The sequence below is a fragment of the Amia ocellicauda genome, chromosome 12, assembly GCF_036373705.1.
Source record: "Amia ocellicauda isolate fAmiCal2 chromosome 12, fAmiCal2.hap1, whole genome shotgun sequence".
Lineage (NCBI taxonomy): Eukaryota > Metazoa > Chordata > Actinopteri > Amiiformes > Amiidae > Amia > Amia ocellicauda.
The window spans coordinates 10,897,887-10,915,244 of NC_089861.1; positions in this window are offsets into that span (position 1 = coordinate 10,897,887).

The window sequence follows — 17,358 nt, forward strand, 5'->3', positions numbered from 1 at the left end:
CATTCAAACCCTCTCTCCTTCACAGTACTTAAACCCCTCTGTTTCATAGATTCATCGCAAAGTCTTGCTTTCTTTCTAGAATCAATTCTGAGCCTTGTTTCGTGTTTGCTTCTCCTTGTTTTTTTGACCTCTTGCTATTGTCTCTCGTTTACCCCTTCTGGATCTCCCCACTAGCCTGTTTGCCTGATCGAACGACCTTGGACTGTCTCTGTTTTCTCTCTCTCTCATTTTGCCCTTATTGGATTATCTGCTTCAACTTGTAGCCTGCACTTGGATCCCTTCCTTTGGTCCTTGTGGACGTGACAGAAGACTTCGCCGTTAACATGGATCCAGCGGATTTACCAGATGTTGCTGCAGCTTTGATGGCTCAGGGGGCACTGTTGGGTGAACATGTCGAAATGTTACGACAGATCAACTCCACTCTGGAACAGTTAATGAAAAGATTACCTGCTTTACCTCTCGAGTCCACCAGTCAGACAACGCCAGAAGCAACCCCCGGCCCATCAGCTCCTCCAGTTCCCGACAGACCTGTACATCTGGCCATTCCAGACAAATATGACGGCTCACCAGACCGCTGCGAGGGTTTTATATTACAGTGCTCCCTTTATTTCGCCCATTTACCAACTTCCTTCCCTTCTGATGACGCTAAGATTGCCTTTATTATTACACTACTTACCGGAAAGGCTCTTCGGTGGGCATCAGCTGTATGGGCTCATAAAGGGGAAGTAACACGAACTCTCTCTCAGCATTTCTTGAACATTTCAAACAGGTGTTCCATCATCCAACAGCCGGGAAGGTCGCTGGTGAACAACTGTTCTCTCTCCGTCAGGGTACCTCTTCTGCCGCTGAATATGCTCTGGAGTTCCGGACCTTGGCTGAGCTCAGTGGATGGGGTGAGCCTTCATTAATCGCTCTCTTTTGTCATGGATTATGTGATGATTTACAAGCAGAATTAGCTTGCAAGGGAGAAACGCTCGATCTGGAGCAGTTGATACAACTAGCCATTAGACTTGACAACCTAATGAGATCCCGAGGCAAACGATCTTTGTCTACTACATCTACATCTGGTTATTCACCAGATCATCTTTCAAGCCTAGTCCTGTTACAGAACCAGAAGCCATGCAGATAGGAAGGACTCGACTACCTGCTGAGGAAAGACAGAGGAGGATTCAACAGCGCCTTTGCCTTTATTGTGGTCAATCTGGTCATTTCCGAAACGCCTGTCCTAGTCTTCCTGGATCTACTTCGGTAACTCCAAAGAAATCGGTGAGTATCTGTCCCCTGATAACACCCGCTTAGTGTATGCTCTCGGTACGCATCCAGCTCCACACTCAACACGTCTTTTTGTCTGCATTAATAGATTCGGGGTCCGCAGAAAACTTCATAGACTGAAGAACTGCAGAGCGTTTGAAACTTCCCCTCTCACCGTTTTTACCACCACTTAATGTCCGAGCAATCAATAACCAACCCATCGGTTCTGGTCCAGTTTCACAGAAAACCAAGCCAATCACCATGTCCATTGGAAAGCAGCATTCTGAAAAACTGCCTTTTTTAGTGATTGATTCCCCTGGAGCTGACATAATACTTGGACATCCCTGGCTCGTTCATCATAATCCCGTCATTTCTTGGATCAAGGGGACTATTATTTCTTGGGGAGAACATTGCCTTATTAACTGTCTTAATTCACCTTGCAGAGCCACCCACATCGAGAGTCTGTTTCTATCAATCCCGCCCAAATTTCCAACGGAATACAAAGATTTGGCTGCTGTGTTTAGCAAATCCCGAGCCTCCACATCGTGCTTGGAATTGTGCTATTGATCTTCTCCCTGGTTCTACTCCACCTCGGGGCAGAATTTTTCTTCTCTCACTTCCAGAGTCGCAGGCCATGGAGGAGTACATCAAGGAGGCTTTAGCACAAGGCATAATTCGGCCATCCACTTCACCTGCTGCGGCAAGCTTCTTCTTCGTGGCAAAGAAGGACGGAGGTTTAAGACCCTGTATTGATTATAGGGGACTTAATGCAATTATGGTCAAATATAGATATCCTTTACCTTTAGTTCCTGCTGCCTTGGAACAGGTAAGAGGAGCTCGATACTTTATTAAACTTGATCTGCGTAGTGCTTAAAACCTAATCCGAATATGAAATGAATGGAAGACAGCATTTATTACTAACTCTGGACACTATGAATATTTAGTCATGCCCTTTAGTCTGGTCAACGCACCTTCAGTCTTTCAAGCTTTCGTGAATGAGGTGTTACGTCCTTATCTTCATCGCTTTGTGATAGCCTACATTGATGACATTCTGGTTTACTCCTCTACTCTCTCAGAACACATCTCCCAGGTTCGACAGGTGCTGCAATGTCTGTTGCAAAATGGACTCTATGTCAAAGCTGAGAAATGTGAATTTCATCGACAGCAAGTGGCCTTTCTGGGATACATCATCGATGCCAGTGGATCCTGAGAAGGTGAGAGCAGTAACTGAGTGGCCTCAGCCTCAAAAAATTAAGGAGTTGCAACGTTTCTTGGGTTTTGCTAACTTTTATCGTCGCTTCATCCGTAACTTCAGTTCAGTCGCATCTCCTTTAACCTCTTTATTAAAAGGCTCTGCTTGTCGTTTATTATGGACGGATTCTGCTGAGGTCACCTTCGAGAAACTCAAGTCCCTGTTCACCACTGCTCCAGTCCTCAAGCACCCAGACCCTAACCTCCCTTTCGTGGTGGAAGTAGATGCTTCTGAAAACGGCGTCGGGGCAGTGCTTTCTCAAAGACACGGTCAACCACTAAAGCTCCATCCCTGTGCGTTCTTCTCTAGGAAATAATCACCTGCGGAGAGGAATTATGACATCGGTAACGGGGAACTCTTGGCAGTAAAGTTGGCCTTTGAGGAGTGGAGGCATTGGCTGGAAGGATCCAAACACCCATTTCTGGTACTCACCGATCATCGAAATCTGGAATACATTCGAGCAGCAAAACGTCTCAACCCCCGTCAAGCGCGCTGGGCATTATTTTTCACTCGTTTCCAATTCACCATGACTTATCGCCCAGGATCGAAAAACATCAAAGCAGACGCTCTCTCTCGTTAGTTTGACTCGGTTCATGAACCCCTATCTGATGATCCAATTCTACCCTCTACCTGTATTGTCACCCCAATCAAATGGAATTTCTTGGATCAACTTCAAAGGGAACTTTCCTCTAATCCTGCCCCTTCCACATGTCCTTACAATAAGATCTATGTACCTACATCCAAACGTCCTACACTTCTTCAATGGATTCATTCTAATCCTGCTTCTGGACATCCAGGAATCCATCGCACCATTGCCTTGATCAAACAGAAATTCTGGTGGCCCACTCTGGCACAAGATACTACCCAGTTTGTTAACACCTGCTCCATCTGTGCCCAGTCTAAATCTTCACGACATCCCCTCTCTGGTCTCCTGGAACCTCTTCCAATTCCACGGCGTCCCTGGTCTCATATTTCTATTGATTTTGTTACTGACCTTCCCAGCTCTCAGGGTTATACTACCATTTTAGTAGCAATAGATCGTTTTTCTAAATCATGTCGGCTTATACCCTTACAGAAGCTTCCCACCGCTCTTGAAACTGCAGAAGTTCTGTTCCATCACGTGTTCTGCATTTATGGGATTCCTGAAGACATTGTTTCTGACCGAGGCCCTCAATTCACCTCCCGCGTCTGGTCTGCTTTCTTCAAGGCTCTGAATATTAAGGTCAGTCTCACCTCCGGTTACCATCCACAATCTAATGGTCAAACAGAACATCTTAATCAAGAGATCATACGTTTTCTTCGTTCATACTGTAGTACCTCCCAAGATGATTGGAGTCTTTTTTTGCCATAGGCTGAGTTTGCCCAGAATTCCCTGACCAGTTCTTCCACAGGCCTCAACCCCTTTCAGTGTGTCTTAGGATACCAACCGCCTCTGTTTCCTTGGAATGAGGAGTCTACCGACATCCCAGCAGTCGATGATTGGTTCCATCGCAGTGCAGATGTCTGGAATGCTACACATGTCCGTCTCCAAAGAGCTATCCGCTGTCAAAAGACCTTGGCTGACCGACATCGACAACCTGCTCCGCAATACCACCCAGGACAGTTGGTCTACTAAAGATATTAAACTTAAACTCCCATCCAAGAAATTGCTCGCTTTATCGGTCCCTTTCCTATCCTCCACCAAATCAATCCAGTTACCTATTGTCTCCAGTTACCTCCTCACTACAAGATAGCTTCATCATTTCATGTTTCTTTGTTAAAACCTGTACACCCCAATCCCTCCTCTCCTTCTGATTCTCCTCAGGACTCCTTCTTCTTCTTCTTCTTCTTCTTCTTCTCCTCCGCCTCCTCCTCCCTTGGATCTAGACAACGGTCCGGCATATGCTGTCAGAACCCTGTTGCGGTTTCGTTGCCACAGAGGACACCTGCAGTACTTGGTCGACTGGGAGGGGTATGGTCCAGAGGAATGTTCTTGGGTTCTAGCCTCGGATATCCTGGATCCGTCTCTCATTGCGGACTTTCACAGGGCTCATCCCACTGCTCCTGCTCCTTGGCCTCGTGGCCGTCCTCGCCGCCGTCTTCACTGCTCTGGTCCGGCCGAGGCCGATTCTGGGGAGGGGGGTACTGTCACGGTCTCCCCTGTTTCTACCTTAGTTCACCACCAGAGGTCTCCCTCTCCCGAATACTAGTCTAGTGCTTCTCCTTTCCTTTGTCCAGTCAAACCAGTCTTTCCACATTCTTTCCTACCAGGTGCACCTGTTCTGTCCTCCTCTCCTATCATTGGTCAATCTTTCATTCACCTCATTCAAACCCTCTCTCCTTCACAGTACTTAAACCCCTGTGTTTCATAGATTCATTGTGAGGTCTTGCTTTCTTTCTAGAATCAATTCTGAGCCTTGTTTCGTGTTTGCTTCTCCGTGTTTTTTGACCTCTTGCTATCGTCTCTTGTTTACCCCTTCTGGATCTCCCCACTAGCCTGTTCGCCTGATCGATCGACCTTGGACTGTCTCTGTTTTCTCTCTCTCATTTTGCCCTTATTGGATTATCTGCTTCAACTTCTAGCCTGCACTTGGATCCCTTCTATTGGTCCTTGTGGACATGACAAAAACACCATCGCATGCCTTAATAGTATCAGCGTTTTATTTGTTTTTGATCATCACAAAAGGGTGCAACAACAAAATTATTATTATTAATAATAATAATAATAATAATGTTCAAAGACCAGAATAAATCATTTTTATCAATCAGTTACTACGGTTATTTGACTTATTTTGTTTTTATTTACATTTTAAGAACATGTTTAAGAGAAAAATATAATTTCCTATTGAATAAATATCAAACCCTTTTCAAAGTAAGAGCTGTCCACTTGCAACAGTTTTCTGTACTGTGACACACCCCAGTACATTGCCAAAAATAGCATTTCAATCTTAACCCTATTAATTTCATGAACACACTCTTGGGCAGAACTAACCTTTAATTATCACCATTTTGTTCTAAAAAAGGAAACGTTCATTTAATTTCCACCTCAGTCAAACAGCCCCAAAATCCCAAAGAAATCTCAAACATTATGAATAGTCATGTTCATTTTAATTTCAAGTGGATACATATCATACTAATACTTAATCTCTTTGACCTCAAGGAAACAGAACTGGGCATCTTGATTTCTGGTCTCTCTGCCTCATAGCTTTACAGTGACATCTTAATAAGAACAACCTTTAAAAAATAATTCCCAGGCTCATTGAAACTACATTCCAGAGCTTAGTTAAAATAAAGCTGTAAAGCAACTGCAAACACATTAAAGGGGAATCTTCTGGGGCAGTCACTCCAAATGAGACCTGCAAACAAATAGCTTTTAATAAAAGACACATGGAAGAGACACTTTCTTCCAAGAACACTTCTTCGCCCCTCCAAAAATGTTCAAGGAGAATTATGTGTTCTTCCACTTCAGAATGCAGTGTTAATTAATGTATCTTCATCTTCTCTCTAAAAACATAATGCTATACCTAATAAGCGAACCTAAAAATATAATGCTATATGTTCATTCAAGACTTATGCATAATAAGTTACAGTATCCAACATATTGAATACAAATATAATTGCAATACAGTGCAATGCAGTTTCCATATCTTCTAGGAAAGGGTGTGTATTCCTTAACGTGTTTTACAAGGTCACATCAAAGTTGGAAATAGGATATGTGAACTGGAGTAACACTGAAAACACAACCAAGCAATCAAAATAGAAAGTACAATCAAATATATTAATTGAATCCCTTGCTTACAACCCCATAGATAAAGTACTAATTTCATCTTGGATTAAACATGTTACAATTGTCAATCAAAAAAGAGTATATAGTGGCTCTCAAAAGTATTCACCCCCTTGGACTTTTCCACATTTCATTGTGATCAGAATGGATTTAATCAGTTTTTGCCACTGATCAACACAGAAAATGTCCATAATGTCAAAGTGAAAAATATAATCTGCAAATTGTTCTAAATTAACTACAAATACAAAACAGAAAATAACTGAATGCATAAGTAATCTCCTCCTTCAGTCAATATTTGGTAGAGGCACCTTTGGCAGCAATTACAGCCATGAGTCTATAATCTGAATAAGTCTGAATAAGTCTCTGCCAGCTTTGCACATCTGGACACTGCAATTTTTCATGTAATTTAGTTGAAAAATTGCTCAAGGTCCATCAAGTTGGATGGGGACCTTTGGTGGACAGCAATTGTCAACTCTTTTCACATATTCTCAATCACAGAATATCACATGATATCACAGGATATCTCCAGGCCATTGACCTTTTAGTTTTTAAGCCACTCCAGTGTGACTTTGGCTGTATATTTGGGGTCATTGTCCTGCTGGAAGATTAATCTTCTCCCAAGTCCCAGGTCAGACTTCAGCAGGTTTTCTCTGTACATCCATTTTGCTCTCTATCTTGACTAGGTTTCCAGGTCCTGATGCTTATAAGTATCATCATAGCATGACGCTTCCACCACCATGCTTCACAGTAGGGATGGTGTTCTCAGGATGATTGCGCCAAACGTAGTGCTTAGCGTTGAGACCAGAAACCTCTATTTTGGTCTCATCAGACCACAGAATCTTCCTCCACTTGGTCTCAGAGTCTCCCACATGCCTTCTGGCAACTTCTAGCTGAGATGTTTCAACAATGGCTTTCGTTTTGCCACTCTCCCATAAAGACCACTTTTGTGAAGCACCCGAGCTATTGTTGCAGTATGCACTGAATGTTCCTTCATCTTCATTATATAGTTGGACTCCATTCAACTAATTAGAGTGACTTCTAAAGACAATTGGTTTCAACACAGCTCAATCAGGTGTGTCATAGCAAAGCGGGTGATTACTTATGCATTCAATTATTTTCTGTTATGTATTTGTAATTAATATAGAACAATTTTCAGATTTTATTTTTCACTTTGACATTATGGACATTTTCTGTGTTGATCAGTGCCAAATACTTCTGATTACATCCATTCTGATTTCATGTTGTAACACAATGAAATGTGGAAAAGTCCAAGGGGGGTGAATACTTTTGAGAGCCACTGTAAATCTTAAATAAGCCGATCATTTCTCAGCAAGCTCACAATAGCAATGAATAACAATAATAATAATTTAAAAAAAAAATGTGGGCAACTTTCAAGTCCTGAACTCTGATCACAAAGAAGCCGTTATGAGAACAATAAGAGATGGTAGGTAATAACAGATGTATAAAAAGAAAAAGAATGGAAAAGAAAACAAGACTGTCCTTTTTGATGTTTTTACAATAACAACAGAGCATTAGTCAGGATGTGTTTTACATTGTCTTCACGCTTTGAAGTGCCCATGTGTCCCTAACATTTGTTTTCTTTTATTTCTATACCATGTGTTTAAACATTAATTATTAAATGTACACAATCACCCATTGACATTCAGGATATGTATAACTGCAGAAAGCATTTCACCAATATAGCCCATAGATTTCTAGAGTTGTACAATCCTTTCTTTTTGAGTACATACAGTGTACAGGGATGCCATGTCACTTATTTCTCCAGTCTTATTGAGAATGGTCATCACAATCCTAGGCTTTTATTCTCTACAATAAGCAAATTGCTAGAGCAAAGAAACTCCTCTGCACTATATGCTTCTCAAGGTATTTGCAATTAGTTATTTGAACTTTTTACTACTAGAAGATTAAAATTAGTGATAATTCCATTATGTTTTCACTGGAATTCCATTTGCATGCTGTATTCCCGTTACTGTCACTGGGATTATTAAAATGATTTCTACAATGACGCCAACTACTTGCTTGCTTGACCCCATTCCTACTTTCCTCATTTGTTCCTGTTTCCAGACTCAGTCCATTATTAATGAGTTCTTGAGATCTATATTTAAAAAGATTATAAAGAAAGAAGTGAAACAGATAAAGGGCAAACATGGTATCTTGGTAAATGAACAAGATGTGGCAAATGTTCTAAATTAGTATTTCACAGAGGTTTTTACAAAAGAAAACAGATAACATGCTACAGGTTAACAATCAGTCCAGTCAAACCCTAAGAGAGTGTTCAAAATTCAGCAGCTAGGGTCCTGATGGGTTCTCACTCTTCTGGTCACATAACACCTACACTGATCAGCCATAACGTTATTACCACCTGCCTAATATTGTGTAGGTCCCCCTTTTGCTGCCAAAACAGCCCTGACCCACTAGACCTCTGAAGGTGTGCTGTGGTATCTGGCACCAAGACGTTAGCAGCAGATCCTTTAAGTCCGAGGTGGGGCCTCCATTGATCAGACTTGTTTGTCCAGAACATCCCAGAGATCCTCGATTGGATTGAAATCTGGGGAATTTGGAGGCCAAGTGGACAGGGGTCAGCATGGGCACCCTGACTGGTCTGTCTGTCTGACTGCGATGCACTGTGTGTTCTGACACCTTTCTATCAGAACCAGCATTAACTTTTTCAGTAATTTGAGCTACAGTAGCTCGTCTGTTGGATCGGACCACACGGGCCAGCCTTCGCTCCCCAGGTGCATCAATGAGCCTTGGCCGCCCATGACCCTGTCGCCGGTTCACCGCTTTTCCTTCCTTGGACCACTTTTGATAGGTACTGACCACTGCAGACCGGGAACACCCCACAAGAGCTGCAGTTTTGGAGATGCTCTGACCCAGTCGTCTAGCCATCACAATTTGGCCTTCGTCAAAAGTCGCTCAGATCCTTACGCTTGCCCATTTTTCCTGCTTTTAACACATCAACTTTGAGGACAAAATGTTCACTTGCTGCCTAATATATCCCACCCACTGACAGGTGCCATGATAATGAGATTTTCAGTGTTTCACCTGTCAGTGGTCATAATGTTATGGCTGATCAGTGTATATTGAAATCCTTAAACTGCCTACTGGTCAAATACCATATTGACTTTAAAGTACTGTTGCTGACTTTCAAAGCCAACAGGGGAGTTTATCCACCTGAACTACTCTGCAACTACATTCCAGGTCATGCTTTGTGCTCTTCTGGTGTGGGCCTTCTGGTCATTCCCCCGACCAAAGTGCATACAGTAGGTGACAGGGATTTCTCCTCTTATGCACCTAGGCTGTGGAACACACATCCTATTGAGATCCGTAATTCATTATTTTAAAAATTGTATGATCTCCTGTTGTTTTGTGATTTTCTATTTTCTATTTTCTGTTTCATGACTGTTTTATTGTTCTGTTTTATGATGGTTTTACTGTTAATTGATTTCTCTTCTGTATACCACTTTGTGATATTCAGTTACAAAAGTCTCTATATAAAATAAAGATTATTATTATTATTATTATTATTATTATTATTATTATTATTATTATTATTATTACTACAGTGACATAACTAGACTACAGTGTTCAGAGGGAACATCCAGGTAATAGAATTGCTACTTAAGTCGCAGAGGCAGGAATACATTAGCTTCTGAGCTTCCCAGGTTTTCTTTGATGAACCTAAGAAGACAAGATCTAAGACAGGGAAGACACACCTTTATTTTTAAGCCACTCGGCTGCTGGGATGTTCATTGAGGCTCCCACTTCCCTTTAAACACTCATTAAACTCTCTAGCCTGTCAACTCTTAGAGCACAGAAACATGTAGTTACTGCAATCTTATCAGAATCAAATCGTTGCATAACATCCCAGAGTTGGAGGTTATTATGGTTATTACTAAGTATTCTGCCCTCACAAGGTGAAGTGCCAAGCTAGGCAGATAGCTGAACGGCTCCTTGCAGGCTCCTATGAAATTAGTGCCTCGATCTGAGCGGAGATGTTTCACTGGTCCTCTGATGGATGTGAATCTTCTTAATGCATTAATAAAGCTGGAGGTAGACATTGACTCTATTACTTTAATATGCACCGCTCTAGTGCTCAAGCATGTGAACAGGACAGCCCATCGTTTGCTCTTGGCGCTGCCCCCTCTGGTACAGTGCGAGATGACATTCCAGAGCCCGAAGACGTCCAGTCCCACGTGAGTGAATGGTGGATCTACGGTGAGTCTGTCTTTAGGGAGATCTGACATTTTCTGTTCCTCCATTTTCCCTCTTAGTTTTCTGCAGATGACACACTTGTGGATCTGGCTGGAAATCAGCTGTTTACTTCCCACTATCCACAGTCCAGCTGACCTGACAGCACCTTCTGTGAAGTGGCGACCCTGGTGTGCAACTTCTTCATGGTAGTGCCTTACTAATAGTATAGCAGCATGATTTTTCTTAGGAATAATAAGGGGGTGTTTTTCTTCCCATGACATATCTGCTGATGAAGTGCGGCCCCCGACTCTCATAAGGCCATCTTCATCTATGATAGGATTTAGTTTCCTAAGTGAACTGTGTTTTGATACTTCTTCTCCATCTGTGAGGCACTTGATTTCTTCATTGAAGGCTTCACGTTATACACATCTGATGATTGTGTGTTTCGCTTGTGTGAGCTTGTTAGAGTCACTTGTGGCTGAAGATTTGGAGAAGGACTTGGCTTTGAGGGTGAGCTTTGCTATAGCTCATATGAGTGACTTCCAGCTGGAGAATCTCTCAAACCTGTGTGAGCCAAGTTGATTTCCTGTAACTTTGGTGGCGAAGATTGTAACCTGTGGACGGATCTCTGTGTCACTTTCTGGCTCCACAAGCTCATAGGTTCTCGACTGTATAGCTTCTCCCATTTCAGATCTTGTCAGGAAGGCTGGCCCTATAAACCAGTTGGTATGTCTCAGGTGGGCTGCAGGAATAGGCCTGGTCCCATGGTCTGCAGGATTGTGGTCTGTGCTAACATGGTGCCACTGGTCAGGGTGTGTGGACTTTCTGATGCAAGTCACTCTGTTAGCATCATACATATAGAACCTTCTGGAGGTGTTGTGAATATAGCCTAGTACAATTTTGCTGTCAGTGTAAAACTTCACTGAATGAACCTCAACATCCATCTCTTCTAATATTAGGTCTGCCAACTCAACTGCTAGGACGGCCCACAAAGCTCTAATCGGGGAATAGTGTGAGCGGGGCGTGGAGCGAGTTTGGATTTTCCCATTACAAACCCAACATGACTCTGGCCTTCTATGTCTACTACTCTAAGATAGGCTACAGCTGTTATTGCCATGGTAGAAGCATCTGAAAAGACACACAGTTCTCTCTGCTGTGTGAAGCGTAGAGAGACAGGGACATAGGGTCTTTTGATGTTGAGCTGTTCGAGTTCTGTTATGAGTCTTTCCACATTTTCCACTGTGTTTCTTTTTCCTCAGGAAGTGGAGTATCCCAGTCATACTGTTCAGTGGAGAGTTCTCTCACTAGAGCTTTGCCTTGCATGGTGATGGGTGCTGAGAATCCTAGGGGGTTGTGTAGGCTGTTGACAGTGGACAGGATGTCTCCTCTAGGGACACACAGAAGGTGAAACTATCAGTTGCTAGGTTCCAATTTAGCCCAAGGCTACGCTGGAGAGGCAGTGGATCCAATCCCAGATCCAGATCCTTGAGGTCTTTTGCCCGATCCTCTGAGGGGAAGGCTCTCATGACCTTGTCACTATTTGAGGCTATTTTGTGTAAGTTTATGTTAGATTCTGCTAACATCTCTCTTGTTCTTTTCAAGAGGTCAATGGCTTCATCCTCACTTGACAATGAGGTAATGAACTGCTGTGCATCTGTGCCATGCTCTTTGGCTCCCTCCTTTGCTGCCCTGCGCAGGCCGTATATTGTAACTGCAGGCGAGGGGCTGTTGCCAAACACATGCACTTTCATTCTATATTCTGTCACATCCTTGTTAAAGTCATTATCTTTGTACCACAAGAAGCGTAGGTAATCTCTGTGGTCTTGGTGAACAAAAAAGCAATAGAATATTTGTTGTATGTCTGCTGTCACTGCAATTAGTTCTTTCCTAAACCGGATAAGGACTCCTAGGAGGGTATTATTCAGGTCTGGCCCACTGAGTAGGACATCGTTGAGGGAGACACCTTCATTCTTGGCGCTGGAGTCGAATACTACACGTATCTGACCTGGTTTTTGAGGGTGATACACCCTGAATATGGGTAAATACCAACACTCTTGTTTTTCTTCTAAAGGTGGGGCTGGCTCAGCTTGATCGCTGTTGAACATCTTCTGCATGAAGGTGAGGAAGTGCTCTTTCATGTCCGGCTTTTTCTCCAGGGTTCGCCGCAGCGAGGAGAGACGTTTTACTGCTTGGTCTCTGTTGTTTGGAAGGTGAGGACGAGGTGAATGAAAGGGTAAAGGTGCCACCCAGCTGTTTGATTCATCCATAAACACTTCCTTGTCCATGGTCTTGAGGAAGACTGCATCTTCCAAGGCTATCATGTCATCTTCCTGTGTTCTCTCAAACACTGTGACCCCAAGGTCATCTGTATCTTCTGCTGAGATAGTCTCTGGGCTCCTCTGGGAACCATAATGTTGTGTTCCTGTGTCAACTCTCTCTTTTATATACATGATTTTAGTGCAGGGGGTGAGAAATGATGTTCATCCATTCTGCAAAACATTTGTCTTGTAGATGCTTACATTAGCGGGCTTATGAGCTCCTACGAGACATACCTCTCCAATGATCACCCAGCCGAGGTCAAGCCTTTGTGTGTAGGGCGCATTGTACGGTCCATTATATTGTTCTCTGACCTTGTGCACTCTCAATATATCCCTTCCTAGCAGGAAAAGGATGTCAGCATCTGGGTCGAGTGGTGGGATCTTGTCAGCTACTGGCTTGAGGTGAGAATAGTGACGTGCTACTTCAGGAGAGGGGATCTCCGATCTGTCATCGGGAAGCTTATCACATTCAATGAGAGAGGGGAGAGTAATTTGTGTTCTATTGACTCTACGATGTAGTTACTTGCTCTCCTCCCTGCAGTCTCTATAACTCCTGAGCATGTTTTGAGGGTGTATGGAGCTGAGCCTCCTCTGATAGAGAAGAGTTCAAAGAACTCTGTCCTAGCTAAGGACTTGTTGCTCTGTTTGTCTAAGAAAGCATACATTCTAACTGCCTTTTCTCTGTGGCCGGCAGGATACACTCTGACTAAACATATTTTGGAGCAAGATCTTGAGCTAACTGCATTTCCACATATCTCTGTGCACTTGGAGATTACTGCAGGAGTGGTGCTCACTTGTTGCTCCCCACCTTGGTTATATACAGGTGTGGAGTACTCTGAGCTCCACGGAGCTGGTCCTGGATGCAGCGTAGACAGGTGCTTATTATTGTCACATTCTCTACACTGTACAGTTTTCTGACAGTCTTTTGCAATGTGGTGTGTGGAAGCACAGCACCTGAAACAGATGTTATTCTCTTTTAGGTAAGACTTCCAGTGTCTTGGTCCTGAAGCTGCGGCATTTGCTTAAGGGATGAGGCTTATTGTGTAGTGGACACTGTTTATCTGGGTCTTCTATCCTTTTCCTTGATGAGACACCTTGTTTATCCTCAAACTCAGATGAAACCTCTGTCTTATGTACAGATACTGGAATGTAGTTGTTGTGCTGCATGGGCTTCTCTGTCTTACTAGATTGTGGACCTACACTGTGGGCAAGAGGGAAGCTGGGGTCATTGCGAGCCTTGGCCACATAACAGATTAACTTCACGAAGAAGGAGAAAGGTGGGTATGTGACTCTGTGATCCTTTTTATACTTTGTCCCCAGGCTGTTCCATTTCTCTATCAAGTTGTAAGGGAGTTTCTCCATGACTGGATTGACTCCACAAGCCGTATCTAAATAAGTCAGGCCTGGCAGATATCCGTCTGTTTTGGCAGCATCCAGCTCCATTAGGATGTCTCCTAGGTCCCTGAATCTTTTTATGTCCTTGTTGGTGAGATTTGGAAAGTCCTCTACTTTTTTCAGTAATGCATATTCAATAACATCTGGTGATCCATATGTCTCTTCCAACCTTTGCCACACCATCTGGAGACTGTATGTGGACTGACCTGATTCTCATAGCCTGCTCAGCTGACTCAGGTCCAAGCCATCTAGCTCCTCTGCAGGAGTCAAATTCAAGTCTCTGGTGGAGTGAAGGAATGACGATTTCCATGCCCAGTAGTTCTCAGGGAGATCATTGAGTAGACTTCAGTAGACCAGAGCTGACTAACTCTCGACGAATCAGACATCTTGCCAAGTCTGATGTGCCTGAGGTGTCAGGAGGGTACTGTCTGGGTGTTGAAACTGGGAGTGGTTGAAAAGACCGGTGTGTTGGGTTGGATCTTATTGCCCTGCTTGTCTCCTTGCCATGAAGTCCTGTACTAGGAGCTGAAGTGGCTTGGGTGCAAGGAGGGGCTTTGTTAACACTCTGTATGTGTTTATCTGGAGTGTGTCTGGGTAAGTCTCTGAAACCCTGGTCGCTTAATTCACTCCACTGTATGTTGTTGTCCACCCAGAGGCCTGTAACTGCATCCTCCTGCTTGACCATAGCTGGCTGGCTGTTAGGTGGTGCTAGAAGGTCTGGTGACACAGTGTGATGGGGTGAGTTTTGACCATAGTTCATAGATAACTGTTCACATACATACTTACTGGTGCGCTGTGACGGGTTGAAAGGAGCCAATCCTGTCTCAATGTGGTGAGATGGCTCTTCCTTTTCATCCTCTGCAGCTGCTTTGAATACCTCTGCCTCCGCTATTGCTGCTGCAGCAGCTTTCTCCATTTGAAGTACGTGCAGGGCTGTTTGTAGCTCTGCTTCTCGCTGGGCAAAGAGAACTTGGGCTCATGCGGCTTCTGCTTTGGCCCTTGCCTTTGTGGCAGCAGCGCTGGATGATGACAATCGGCTTGAATGTCTGGAACCAGAACACTTTGACCGGGTCTTGTAGGTTGTGTTGTATTGGCTTGAATGTCTGGAGGCAGAACGCTGTGACCGGGTCTCATCTGTGTTATCTTGTTGCTGCATGGCTAACGGTAGTGTCCGGTCACTGAAATTACTGTATGTAGAGCGCTCTTCTTCGATGTTGAACCCGACACTGAATGTTTTTTTAATATTCTGCCCTCACAAGGTGAAGTGCCAAGCTAGGCAGATAGCTGAACGGAACCACTCAATAAATTCCAAGAATCCTGGGTTAATGGTCTTTTCTGAATGTATGCAAATGCACAACAAACATCACCGTAAAACTGCAATTAAAGAAAAAAAATGTAATCAGATACAATTCGTATGAATTACACAAATTATTAATTAACAAATACATAGTTAACATGTACAGCTATTAACTAATAAACTTAACACAATGTTATGGATTGAACTAGCCTTACCAACTTACTAGCTGTCAAGAAGCTCGCTAAACATACATTTCAAATATGAATAATTAGCAACATATTTACAGACATATAATTGTCACGGCATCAATGAAGAAAGAGAAGTAGATATATATATATATATATATATATATATATATATATATATATATATTGATATATATAAACTCCAGCTTGCTCGTCCGCAGTTTGCTTACTCCTGCCACTTACAAATACTTCCTGAACTACGGCAAGACTACAGTGACAAAATACATTAATGCAGCAAACGTTTTAGCCAGCAGACGGCAGTACATACAATGCACTTCAATGTACATCACATTTGACCTTTTAAGCCTAAACAAATAGGCAGCACACTAAGAGCCAAGAATATATCAGAGTTGCTATATAAATCATGTAAAAACTGTTTATATCGATATTATATTTTCACTTCACAGTAGGGTTTAAATAATATACAGATACCGTCCCTGTGGAGAACACAATGTACCATTAATATTGTATGACATTGGTTATGATCTTTGATTTTTGGAAACATATGCAGCAACTTAAATGAAGCTTGTTCTTGTGTGCTGAGAAGGCAGTCATATCTGCATATAACATCGAAAATAATATGTATACGTTGCATTTAATTTGTCTAAACATTTTGTCTGACTTTTTCCCTCCCTCCCTCCCTCTCTCTCTCTCTCTCTCTCTCTCTCTCTCTCTCTCTCTCTTTTTATACTTTGGAAATTTGAGCCACTTTGCAGGAATTGTCTTGTCATACAACGATTTTCCCAAAAATGTTCCCCAAAACTTTTCCAGATGTACATAGAAAAAGCAGAGATACACTTGGTTATTTTTAAATCAGAACAAACCACAGGAATCCTATCTCTGCACCAGAAACTGTACTGGATTCCAGAGAAACACATTGAGTGACTGCTTTATGACCTTTTGTCAAACAGTATGTCCATCCCAATGAATCACTTCCAGACCATTATCAAAAGGATAAAGCTTGTGATTAACATATACATAATTAATAGAGTCTGATATGTTGCATTTTCAATGCAACGGCAAAGAAAGAAAACATTTTGAATTTTCTCTGTATATTGATTTTGAACTTTATACTTTTCAGTGCTTTTTTCTCTCTCTCTATACAGTATATATGTATTTCCATGATATACGTTTCCCAAGCTCATACATGAGTTAGGCTTCAGCTCAATTGACAGAACACAGAAAAAGCTAGAATGTTTTTTATTTTACTGGAGATTCATGTGTCTCTCTGCAATCCCAAATGAGGAACCAGGCAAAGAACTAGGATCAGAAAGTCTGTGTTCATAAACACAGTTCTTAAATGGATTGGAAAAGTATTTAGTACCAAAGCTTTCTGGTCTATCATTTCTTGATTTTTTTTCTGTTTTTGTCTTTCTGGTTATCTTTCAAGTTAAGAATACTACCCAAAGGGGGGTGGGGTATAATCGTTACCTTGGGAACATATGAACAAAGCTACCTATAGGCCGCTGTGCATTTTCACTGAGCTCTGAGTCACCGAGTGGTACTAACCATGGACGCCTCCTACCAAGGTTGGGGTGCCATGTGCATTGGCCATGGAGCCCACGAGAGTTGGATGGAACCCCAAGGGGCTTCTCACATTAATAGCTTAGAGCTCTGGCGGT